A 13,197-nucleotide genomic window follows, 5' to 3' on the forward strand; every position below is an offset into this window, starting at 1 on the left:
TGGTTCTCAAACTTTTGTTTGTCCTCAATTCCACCTTAGTTGGGAATAATACATTTCAATCTGCCCCCAAACTGACCATCTACTCTTTTTCTTTAAAATGATTTATTGCTAAGTTATGTGTACATGTGAGTGCCTACATGTATGTATGTGTACCAGCGCATGCCTGGCACTGGGAGAGGACAGAAGAGGGCATTGGATGCCCTGAAATTAGAATTTCAGGTGGTTGTGAACCATCATGTGGGTGCTGGGAACTGACTCAGGGTACCCAGCAGAGCAATAGTGCTCCTCACCCCCAAGCCGCCTCTGCAGCCCTGTAGTCAACCTTGTACATGTATCAAAACAGGAAGATGACAGAAGATGCTCACAAATAATTATTTAAAACTATTGTGTCATATGCACTATAACTGTGTACAAGAATTATATATTATTTCATTTACAAATAATTACAAAATTCTACATGATAGGAGTAAACCACATCCACTAAAAAATAATGCATCCTGTTCAAGTTGAGTTTATTCTTGAAAAACAAATATAATTTAGCCCTAGGAGAATGGACAGGTGTGCATATTTTTCTTATTAATAGAAAGATAATGGTAATTAATGCAGAAAATTATTTAGTTCATCGCCTTTTTGTTAAAATTTAAAACAAACTAATAATGTACCTAAATTAACCTCATAACAAGTATATAATTAAATTTGAAGTAAACATATTTCTAAATAGGAAGAAATAAGAATTAATACATCTTCTGTGATTTCTAAAAAAAAAAATGCTATAAACTCTGGCTCAAGACGACAGGAGGCTATAACCTGCATTCACTGTTCCCAGGCTGAAACTGTCTACCTGGTGTGTGTGTGTGTGTGTGTGTGTGTGTGTGTGTGTGTGTGTGTGTGTGTGTGTGTGTGTGTGTCCTACTGGGACAGCCTACTTTTCCACGTCTCCTCTTCCAGGATTCCCCTCCTTGCGCCTGCGCTACCTACCTGTCCGCCTTTCTCTCGGCTGCCTGTGTCACACGGCCATGCTCCTCTCTTCCAGCACACCCCAACTGCACTTAGAACCAAGTGGACAAAACAGGGTGTTCTCCAGTCTCTGGTCTTTGAAGCCCTGCATAGAGTATTTCTTGATACACCACGTGACTTCAGAAATTAGATCGCTTCCCTTTCGGGTGTCTGATTTTCATTCAGCCTTCCACATAAAATAGTTTTAAACAACAACAGAAAGGATTTATACTGTAGTGGTATGTCTTTTTGTGATTGAAAACATTCTTGTCATCATTTCCATGCTTGTTTTAATGGAAGAAATACAAGCGAGTGAGGAAAGAAAAGTCAGTCATGGGAAAGAATAGAATTTGAATGATTTTTGAAAAGCATACATGGCGAAATCACTTGAGGATTTTATAGCCTGGAATACATTGTCAGAAGGGCAAAAAATGTAGATGAAAGAGTTCTAGAGTTACAAGACTGGATATAGTGCAACCCCTTCAAAACTTGCCAGTCCTATGGGACAGTGGATAGCCAACTAGATCACGAAAAAGATACTAGATTATGGAAATGAAAGCAAATTCTCCCAGCCACGCAGCTGAGTCAGCCATTACAACACATAGAGTCATCCCTGGGAACCTGGCACACAGTAGCAAACTTAGCCAGAATTAAGAACTTAAGAACTAGTTCCCTTAGGAACTAAGCTTCAGGTTCCACACGGGAAGAATAGCAGCAGACCACTGCAAGTTGTTATAAGGATATATAGGCACTGGCGGGCATGGCAGGCACCAAAGGCTCAACTTTTTTCCTTAATGTGCTGTTGTTTCTATAGATATTTGTGATATGTCAATGAGTAGGCAAGTGATGCTACCATCCTCACTATGAAGCCTTGTGTTAAAATATAAGGCCATTCTTTTTTTTTTTTTTTTGGGGGGGGGGCGGTTCGAGACAGGGTTTCTCTGTGTAGCTTTGCGCCTGTCCTGGAACTCACTTGGTAGCCCAGGCTGGCCTTGAACTCACAGAGATCTGCCTGGCTCTGCCTCCCGAGTGCTGGGATTAAAGGCGTGCGCCACCACCGCCCGGCCAAGGCCATTCTTAAATAGAAGATTGATGTGAAGGGATATTCCAGACGCTGACTTGAGATATCAGCGAGAACAACTAAAGGAAACGTATGAAATGAAGACTGCTGCTGCTGCTTCCCAGAGCCCCTAACCGTCTCACTTTGGGAATGTCTTCAGGATTGCAGATTCCAAACCATCACACAGTACACAGCAAATAAATGAAGACAGCAGCCAGATGGCTTAGCACACATTAGAAGCATGTCACCACCCCTTTTCTCTTTCATTCCATAAGGTGAGGCAGGGATACATCACAAACACCGACAACTGCTTTGCCTTGTTGTGCCCAAACTTTCTCACCAAATGGGTGCATGGCTGTCTTTGAAGGGCTCTCAATCTGCTGTGGCCTGCTTCCTCCTTGGGTCTGTGTTTGCTCTTGGTTCACAGAGTAACAAAGTTTGTGGGTCTACAGTTTTCCCAGTCTATAAAGTCGAGTACCCAGAGGGTAGATTAACAAAGCAACAAAGAAGCATTTTAGCTCTATTAACACCTCAATACCATCATGACACCACAGATAATCCATAGAATGCAGTAGTGTCTAGTCATTTTAAATTAAATTTTGCTTGCCTTCAGCTGAAGAATCCAGTAAAGCTTTTTTTGTGACCAGGGTATATCTGAACTCTGTCTACTTCTCATTATCCAGAGTTAACTAACAAAATTTCCTCTCCAAGAAGATTGGTCTTGACTTAATTTCCCCTAACTAAGGGATGCCAATCAGATCTTAAACCTGTAACTCCCCTAACAGGATCTGCATTGGGAAATCTGGGGCATGAAGTTCTTAAAGGACAGAAAGAACTATACAAGGCGGGCAAGAGCCCTTGGCTCAGTACTCTCTGAGCCAGTAAGCAGTGGGCTCCATTTAAATAAGTTAAAAATAGACTAACCAAGCAGTTAAAATGTTCAGCACAGCAAAACGCAGGGAGGACCAGGCTTCTCTTTGATCTCCAAAGGTTTGCTTCATTGAGTCTGATAATGGTGCGTGACATGAAGAATGTCAGCGATACTGTGGGCTCACATTACCTGAGCTGTACTTGGTCATCAGTGTAATTTATCTAAGGGCAGCTTGCTGCTGAATAAAGAGCGCGGCTTGAAGTCTTCCAGCTTACACAGCAGGAGTTTCTAGAAATTTTACTGCTGGCAAGGAAACTCTTATTTATGGAACCAGGGATCCTCGTTAGCGGTTTTTGACTGGGTTGGTTTGCAGGCAGGACACACTTTATTTCTTTATGTGCTGTTGCTGGGTTGGTTTTGATCACAGGAAGCTGGGGAGCATGCAGAATTCAGGTTGGCATCTCAGCCTAATAAGGAAAGCATTAAAGTGTATTTATTTGCACTGGAGGCAAACACAAGCTGCCTTCCCTTTCAAAGGGAATGGGGAATACAATGCTGCTTTCATTTAGCTCAATCAGGAACCAAAGCTCCCAACTGCTCAGAATTCAATGATTCTCAACCTGTGAGTCACAACCCCTTTGGGGGTCAAACAACCATTTCACAGGTGTCACACATCAGATACCCTGCATGGTAGATAATTACGTTACAATTCATAACAGTAGCAAAATTGCAGTTATAAAGAAGCAACGAAAAAAATTTTCTAGTTGGGGGTCACCACAACATGCCCACATTAGGAATGTTGAAAATCAATGGCTTAGATCTCTACATCCAGTAGTGATGGGATGGTTTACAATTCCCAAAGAACATTAAAAAATTTCTAATGTACAAAATAAATACCATTACTCTCCCTAAATATTTTTATCATAGTTACACTTCTTTAAATTATATTATTCAATTACTGTCTTTTTTTTTAATCTCCCAACACTTTGCAATCTAGATAATCAATGGACTACTTCATGGAACCATCTTTGAATACAATCATCGAGTGTTGATTTATCTTCGGAAATCTTTGAATCACTGAATATTTATGGAAAAAGAATTATTTTCATTCTTATATTTTATGTTCAACAAAGGTTCCTTCCCCAACAGTAATGAATGTTATAAACCATTATATATTTTTAAGGACTGCCAGGGCTAGCTAGGGGTAAAGTAACTTTCCAATCAGGTGAATGATCCTCTGCTCAGCCACCACAATGTTTTTATTTGTTCAATCCTTTTACAAACAAACAAAAAAGGAAACATAAGATAGTTTGATGTAGATGGGTTTTTCTTTGGGCTGCCAGCTCACAAAAAAAAAAAAATGACAAGGATATTTATCATTCATTATGGAAATCTTGGCCTATGGCTTAGGCTTGTTCCTCTAGCTCTTCTAACTCAATGAACCCATTTCTATTCATCTATGTGTAGTCATGTGACTCGTGGCTCTTACCTCTACTCCTGCATGTCTTGCTTTCTCTCTATATCTCACTGGTGACCCTGCCTTTCTTCTTCCCAGAGCTCTCTCTCTATGTCCAGAAGTCCCGGCTATACCTCCTGCCTAGCTACTGGCCATTTAGTTTTTTATTAAATCAATCACAGTGACACATCTTCACACAGTGTAAAGGAATATTCTATAACACTTTAAGGTAACATAATTCGCAATCATTCCTTCCTCCAGAAAAAAAAAATACTAACAAATAAATCAGACTTTTTGTTTGTCATTTAGCACCTGCCTTCTGGCAGATTCCTATAAATTTATAAATAGCTATTAATGGCTGTCTTTATAATTATATCAGTTTCCAGGCCAACCTTGAATTCTACCCTCATTATCAAGTGTCCTCTGACTGACATATATGTCCAGCACAGGATCAATGATTGTTTTAGCAGCATCCTTTTTATTTGTCATAGAACATAATGTTTATATAATAATACTTCATCTTTTTTTTAAACCATTCTTAAGTCTCATGTCTACAGTTTAAAATAAAAAGTGATCAAAAGGATCTTTTTCCCAAGTGCCCCCAAGGTCTATGGCTAGATTCCACTCATCTTCCAATGAGATTCTCAGAAATGGTGCCCTGCACTCTACACTGGCTGTGGCCATGACTGCAGACTTTACCATCTGCCTCCAGCCTGTTTTTCCATCTTCTCCTTATGGAAATCAGTCATTTCTTAGACTATAGACTTCTTTTTCACATTCCAGACTTGGGAAAACTTTCTAATTAAGATTCTACTTACTAACTTCTTCTGTTATTGGTCTATGTCTGGTACACACTTAAAAAAATAAGCATGATGATTCCTTGAGATGGCTCAGCAGTTAAAGATGCCTGATGACAATCCTGCCTACCTGAGCTCAAGCCCTGAGACTCACATGGCATAAATAGAACCAATTCCTTCAAGTTCTCCTCTTACCTTGACATGTATTCAGTGACACACATGTGTTCATACACGCATATACACTTGCACATAAACACCATATTTTGGGGCACAGACAGATTAAATAAAATGGAATACATATTTTAAAAAGAATGAGCATGATGATCTCCTTTAAACTTATACAAAAATATATGCATATTATCAACAGTCTCTATTATATAATTGACTTCTTTTTATAGTTACAACTTAATATATATAATATCTTAGATAGAACATATTAAGTATTAGATTCAGGTTCTTTAGGATAGGACACCTTTTGGAATGATCTTTATAACATGCCATTTACCTGTGCTCTATCCTTCTCTGGATTTTAGTAGGTGTTTCTTGCTTGATATTGTTTGCATTGGTTGTAGTTCCATCTTATCTAGGTCATTATCCCTCATTATTTCTGGACAATATTTGATAACCATTCCTTTGTATATAGTCTTGTATTAGTTTAGAACCTTCTTAGTTAGACAAAAAGGGGGAGATGTAGTAGGTAGCCATTCCAGCTTGGATCTGGAAGTTCCAACCCCCATTGAGACTCTGGCAACTGTCACACCACGCCTATGAGGCGGGGCCAGGGGAGGCATCTGGAGACCCGAGAGCTGGATGGGTGAGCGCTCTCTCTGTGCCGGGACCCTGAACGGTGGAGGTGGGCTGAGCAGAGCTCCAGAGAACACCACTGGATTGTGATACACCTTCCCCAGACCCTGCGACCTACCTATCCCTTAATTTGTGAGTTATGCCATTAAATAAATATCCTTTTAACTATGTGGAGTGGCCATAATAATTTCACCAGTACCCTGAGGCTGCCTCCATCATGACTGGTCTCAAGATGCCCACGAAGGAGGCCTACTGTAGTGCTCAGCAGCTTGCCATGTGCCCTCCCACCATGTGGTTCTGTATTACTTCTCCTCTGCAGTGTGTACACTGCATCATTTACCTCAGCCTGCCAGCTCCTTCATCTTGGACTTCCCAGGTTTCATAATGGAAATTAAATAAATTTCATAGTTTTAAACTGACCAGCTTCAGATATTTTTATATAATATCTAAACAAATAAATTAAGACATGTGTTAAGAAAATCACCTAACAGACTGTTGAGTTTCAAAGGCAAATGTGTCAGCTAGCCCCTTAGCCTTCGAAGGAATGTTTACATACAGGTCAACAAATCTAATTGAATATTAGTAGGAAATATCTGAATTCTAGAAAAAAAAAAACAGTAAAAAGTCTACCCTTGTTTTTAGAGTTTAAAAAAAATGAAAAGGAAACATCAATCAGAATGTTCATGGGAAATACCCAGACTTTTGCATCGTTCACTTACTCTTCCATGTACTTAGAACTGTCATCAATCTTTAACTTGTTGTATTTTGCATATAGTGTGTGTGTGTGTGTGTGTGTGTGTGTGTGTGTGTGTGTTTCTAAATATGCCAGGGCATTCAAGTTGACTACGATATTGTTACTGTAAAGCAGCATTTTGCTTCATAGGAAACAATCATAGTGTTATTATTCTACATCTATAAATATAGTCAATCACAAACGTGGCCGTTAATGTTCCTGGACCTTATTTTCAAGGCCCCAAAGTCCAATTTCCCTTTTCAATACATGCCTACTGTGTCCTCATTGCTTCCCCGAAGCAGCAGATGTCAATTTGATATCTTTTAATCTATCAAATGGCTATGCCTGGAATAACTGTAAAGTCAAACTTGATGTCTTCATAGCTCATAGACGAGGCTTTCAGGGCTTTTTACAATGTGACACCATGAAATGAAGTATCTTTAAAGTGCCCTTCTGTGTTCCTGTTTCCTAATTTCTGAGTGAAACAGCTGAGCCCTTTGAGGAGTTGGTTGGAGAATAAGCATTGAAATAAACATTTGAAAAAATTGTCCTTTGAAGGAAGGGGCTGTTATGACAGCAGAGGAGACTGGAGAGGCCAGAGCTCGGGACTGAGTCCTTCGGAGCCAGAAGCTTCAGATTCACAGCAGCGGTAAGGCGGGGCTCAGTCTGCGGGTCATGAAGAGATGCTGACCATCTTTCAGAACTGTTGTCAGCCTGTCACAGTCAGCTGCCTGTGTGACCACGCCCAGCTGCTTCCAGAAGACACCAAATATTAATAATCCCTCTCTGACGAGAGATAACAGAATTTACGTTGTCAATCTTTTAATCTTCAGGACCTGAGCTATGTTAAAATAGATCTTATAAGGTTACATGACTGGTATAAAGATACATTTAAACTGGAGTTCAGACCAATGCCCATATCGCTGTCCTTTTTTTTTTTTTAACATCATTAATGTCTTAGAACACACAACAATGCAATTTAACTCAGCTTGGTAACTATTAGAGCATGCTACACACTCAGTGTGCAGAAATCCTTTTAAAGTAAAAGCAGAGGACACACTGACAAAGGTAAAATGTCCAGCATGCAGCTTGCCTGTGAGAAAGAGTGAAAACGTTACAGAAACAAAGGCATTAGAGCAGCACCCTAGGGACATTTGGAGCATGTAGATGTGGAAAACCAGAGGGCGCAGACTGCGGTAACCACGCTAAGACATGAAGACAGGAAGCACTCCCCCAAACAAGTGCTTTAGAAAATGAGGAATGAAAGCACACTCTGGAAAGTGCATTTTAAGAGGAACGGTATGTTTATTACATTAAAGTCAACCAACTTTCTTGGAATTCCACACATGATTATCCTTTCTCTTTAATGTTATACACCTAGAATTGCTACTGTGTATCCATGAGGGTACAGTTCGGTATGTGGTTAAACTTTCCTTCTAAACAGCCTAGGAATAATGATGTTTGTCTACAGAATTGTTCTGTGAAGTCAAATGTGCATGTGTGTACATGTGAGTATAAGTGTACATGTATCTCTATCTATACATGTATGTACATGTGTGTAAGTGTGTATATGCATGTGTGCAAATGTATAGATGCATATGTGTATATATGTACATGAATATGTATATATGGGTATGTATGTACATTTGTGTGTACATGGTATGTGTATTTATGTATGCATGTATGAGTATAATGTATACATATAAGCATATACATGTATCTGTGTACATGTATGTATATATATGTGTAGATATATGTGTATGAACGTGTGTGTGTTGTGCACGTGTGTGTATATGTAAATGTGTATATGTATGTATTGTATGAATGTGCATATACTCTTGTACCTTAAAATAAATGCTATTCAACATTATCAAAATCTTTCCTCTAGCTACAGTATATTAGCATGGAAGTAAATGCAAATGAAAATCAGCCATGTCTTATTGGATTTTCTTGTGTTCTAAAACATCACCTCCACCTCCACAGGCTAGCCATGCATTGGATCTTGATTCAGAAAATATTCAACCTCCTATTTCTCTCGCTGGATGATACAACTATTTCTTTCTTATTATCTTATAAGAAAGCCACCAAAGTGGTACCAATTTGCAAAGTTTGGAAAGCCATCTCATTGTGTCAAACATAGGATGGACTCAGACCGTGGGCTACACTTAGTCCACATCTAACAGTTGGCCTAATCCTACCTGTGCTATGAGCCCCAGGAAGCCATGTTCTGATCACCCCAGTGTCTCAGACTTACGCACTCGTAGTGGGTGTAGGAATACTGCTTCTTCTCTTCAGCGTTTGACTATCACTTCTGGGATGTTCTTCTAGTTCTCCGGCCCCTTTTCAGACAACATTCTATGAATGATGATGACTCTCCAAGGACTCTCAAGACAGAGGCTTCAATTTCTCATCTGTATCCTCTGCACCATCCAATGGATGCAAAGAAATGACTTTCCAGCTGTTTTACATGATACCAGGCTTCTTTTCAACTTCTGTCTTCCCTTCCCCTCCCACTGGTGGTGGATACAAGGCAGGGAAGTACACAATTCCAAAGATGTTCTAAATTCAGACATTGCTGTCTAAATAATTCAGCAGAGGCCTGGATAGAAGCATGTCACTAGCATCATCTTATAAAAAATTAAATAATGAATTAAACAACATGAAACAAGTCATCAAATTGTTCTAAATTCTGTCAGAGTCTGGATACAATATCATGTGTGACTATCATCTGTGAAATGCACAAGCCATTGGGTCATTTAAACTGATATTCAGAGTCTTGGTGAATCCAGCTTTAGACAGTGGGCTAAAGTGCTATGACAGAAACAATGATGTCCACTCAATTCAGACCGGTTCTGAAGACTTGCTCATTGCCAATATAGTTACCCTTTCCTCAAGTAGGAAACTACAGAACTGGCCAGGGACAGACTTGTGTTAGCATTAGAACAATGTGTTAGTTCTTGACCTTCACACAAAGGGATGAGACCCACACAACACAAACATGTAAAGATCCCCTCTTCTCAGCTGGGCAGTGGTGGTACATGCCTTTAATCCCAGCACTTGGGAGGCAGAGGCAGGCTGATGTTTGTGAGTTCGAGGCCAGCCTGGTCTACAGAGCGAGATCCAGGAAAGGCGCAAAGCTACGGAGAAACCCTGTCTCAAAAAAAAAAAAAAAAAGATCCCCTCTTCTATGTATCACTTATCCATTCACTAAATTAGATACTATGATTTGAACCAGTGAATTTTGTCATATCTAGGAAATTAAATCATTTGTACAGCCAGGTGCCTGATCAAAGCATGTGTCTAGTTACCAGATAGCCTTAGAGAAGTCCTATCTGAAACATAAAACTGTCTATTGTCTTTCCAGTATTGTAGTGGTATTTGCCCATGATGACCTTGGGCTACAGTGCCCAAAGGAGGAGGTGCTTCTTGCTGTTGTACGCAACCTCTTAAAAGGTAAGGGAGAAGGGTCACAAATCCCTTCTCCTTGCTGTCTGGTGTGGTCAAATTGCCAGGTGGATTTGCTCCTAGTAATATCAGGTCCTTCTTAATGTACTGGAAGACATCAGCCAATTTCTCTTCCCATTGCTGCAAGGCAGTCCTGGTCTCAAACAGGTGCCTATCTATGTCTATGTCTATGTCTATGTCTATGTCTATGTCTATGTCTATGTCTATGTCTATGTCTATGTCTATATCTACTATATCTATATCTACTATATCTATATCTATATCATCTATATCTATATCATCTATATCTATATCATCTATATCTATATCTATATCTATCTATACCTATACCTATACCTATACCTATACCTATACCTATACCTATATCTATATCTATATTTATATTGTTGTAAGCTGTCTATAAGCTATACATAGTGTCCACAGTGCTTTCAAAGCAAATTCATCTACATGAATTCTGGGTTTTGCTGCTTTCTCCACCTATACATTTAGGGAGAATTGAAGATTCTGCTCCTTTAGCAAATAAAAGCTTCTCATTTGAAGATGACTTAACAATTACACACATTCTCCTACGATCTGAATCAAATTCCAGAATATGAAGCAATTTGTACCCTCCCAGTCTTCCAAGTACTTTAGTTTCTCAGGAAATGCCTATAAATATAATACCAGCTCTTGCTGAAGCTTCCACTAGAGCCTTTTCATCTGGTGAAGATGCACAGTAATCCAGCTTGTAGGTGCTAGGCTGGACTGCCAGGGACCATCACCAATGCCATCAGTTTGAACATTGCTGATCTGCACAGTATGGCAAAGACTGACTACTTAAAGAAGAGGTCATGTTCTTTGATTAGTTCAGTCTCACTTTCAGGACTGGTTCTAAAGGAAGAACTGGCTGTGACATGTACTGAGTTGTTGAGATGGGGTAAACTACCAAGGTAAGACAAGCTTCCTCCTGTGGAGTCTGGGGTTGGTCCTTCTGGTACAAGTCTACCATTGATTTCTTGGTATTTCACGCCATTAATTGAACAGCCTTGAAACTGCATTTTCTGTCAGAATTCCAGTTTTATCCATAAACACATATTCCCCCTGTCCAAGCTCGGGTTAGAAGTATTGACTTGAGCTTTCTGATCTAACTCTTCAAGATACAGATCAAGATCCCAGCCAACAAAAAATGATCCAAGAAATTTCTGCATTTCAACTGTCGCATACAGAGAAATTGGAATGATGAAAGAGTAGAGCACCAAAACAGCAAGGAAATCAGAAATAAATCTCAGATTTTTACCGGTCTTTCGTTGATTTTATGTTTTTTGGTTATACCAAGGTTCATCCCATTTTTCTTCAGTTTGCCAGGTATATTTCAAGATGATGGCCTCACAATTAAGGATCATTAGATAAATTATTGAAAATGTGTTCATTGATTTTTCTACTGCAGATCGTTTTTGTGATTTGCTCTGGTAATCTAACACCATCTTAGTTTCCATTCTGGTGTACACAGCCACACCAAAATTTCCTTTTGTATTTTTTTAATCTGGCTCCACGAAGCAGGAGACTATCTGGTCCCAGAGGTCTTACAATTTCTCCCATTTGTTGAGTTATTAAATTTGTCCCATAAATCTGTTTAAGTCTACTTCTGGCTGCTGGCATTATATCACAGCTAGGAGACTGTCCAAGTTGGCAACTGTTTGTAATACTGTTTGTGGAACTGACACATGTCTTCAGGTTCGTCTCTCCAGCCTAATTAGCTATTGTAACATGACATGAACCATCAAGGCGATCTGAGAACAGAAGCACCAAATCTTCAGGGAAGATTTCATCTTTGGCTACATGGACAATATCCCCCACATGAATGTCTTTTGATCTAGTTTTTACAAGGCCACCACTTTTAACTACATAAACAAGAGCTCCATTTACTTCATTATCTGAGTTATGGTGTAACCAGTCTTCATATCTCTGTTTTATGGCTGTTACTGTTTTCTTTTACAAAGAATAATGGAAGTCCACTGGTAAATGGACTGGTAAATGTATCAATCATAAGCTGAAACAAAAGTATAACAATAAAAGTTTACCACTCTACTGAATATACTTGTTCAAGTACATTTTTTGGAACAAAATTCCATACAGTATATTTAGATGAAATGATTCGGTTACCTATAAATTTCTGAGGTATATACAGGCCATTCTGAGGAAATTTGTTGGCAATGTAAATAGTTCTTGTGTCACTTTGATGTGGTGGGTCGAAACCCAGCTGCTGCAGAACCCAGTTTTGCCTGCCCTGTCTCTTGCAGAAGTCCTGACTGCCCTCCAGACCCGGGGCACAGTGGCGGAGGGTAGAGAAGGATGCTGAGTCCGATTGCACAGTCATGGGTTTGTGACAAATTTCTTCCAAGTGCCTACCTTAAGGAGATTTCTATCAGAGTCCAGAACAGATGCTACAAGTGGCTAACGATACTAATCTGAGGGATATCAAATGAATCTAAGCACACTGAGTTCTTTAGTCCATTCACTTTATTCTTCTAAGTCAATTCTATCTACACAGTTTCAGCCCTGTCCTCACATTCAACTCCTCTCTGTGCCCAGTTATCCTGTCCTCGTAGTTTTAGTAAGCTCTTATCCTTTTGACCTGATCTTCCTCCTCAGTCCCTTTGTCTTCCATCTATCCTTCCTGGCTCCTTACCCCTGGCTCTGATAAACTCTACAAGAGATCTGCTTTACCCTCTACTGAACCTCTGTCTTCTTCTCTTCTCTTGGGCCTTGCTGTTCTGTGTCTCTGGAATTCCACTCCAGTCCTTACAGCACCAGGTTATGCAAAAAGCCCTATTGTCCTCAAACTCTCTGCCACGCCCCTAGCCTGAGGGAAGGGGGCTGGTCTGAGCTTCATTTGCACAAGAAACAAAGCTATGCATCCATCTAGGAGCTTGCTTGTCTCCTAGGCTCAGCAAGGGAGTTAGGACCTAGTGGAACAGTGTCTGAAAAGCTTAGCCGTTTGCCAAAATGGTTTGGAAGTATTTGGGCACACAAGAA

General features: G+C 39.8%; 1 pseudogene; it reads right to left on the reverse strand.

The window, feature by feature from the left end:
* Positions 1–7,355: 7,355 nt before the first annotated feature.
* LOC143274165 (phospholipid-transporting ATPase IF-like) lies at positions 7,356–12,538 on the reverse strand (annotated as a pseudogene).
* Positions 12,539–13,197: the final 659 nt, after the last annotated feature.

The sequence above is a fragment of the Peromyscus maniculatus genome, chromosome 7, assembly GCF_049852395.1.
Source record: "Peromyscus maniculatus bairdii isolate BWxNUB_F1_BW_parent chromosome 7, HU_Pman_BW_mat_3.1, whole genome shotgun sequence".
Taxonomy (NCBI): Eukaryota; Metazoa; Chordata; class Mammalia; order Rodentia; family Cricetidae; genus Peromyscus; species Peromyscus maniculatus.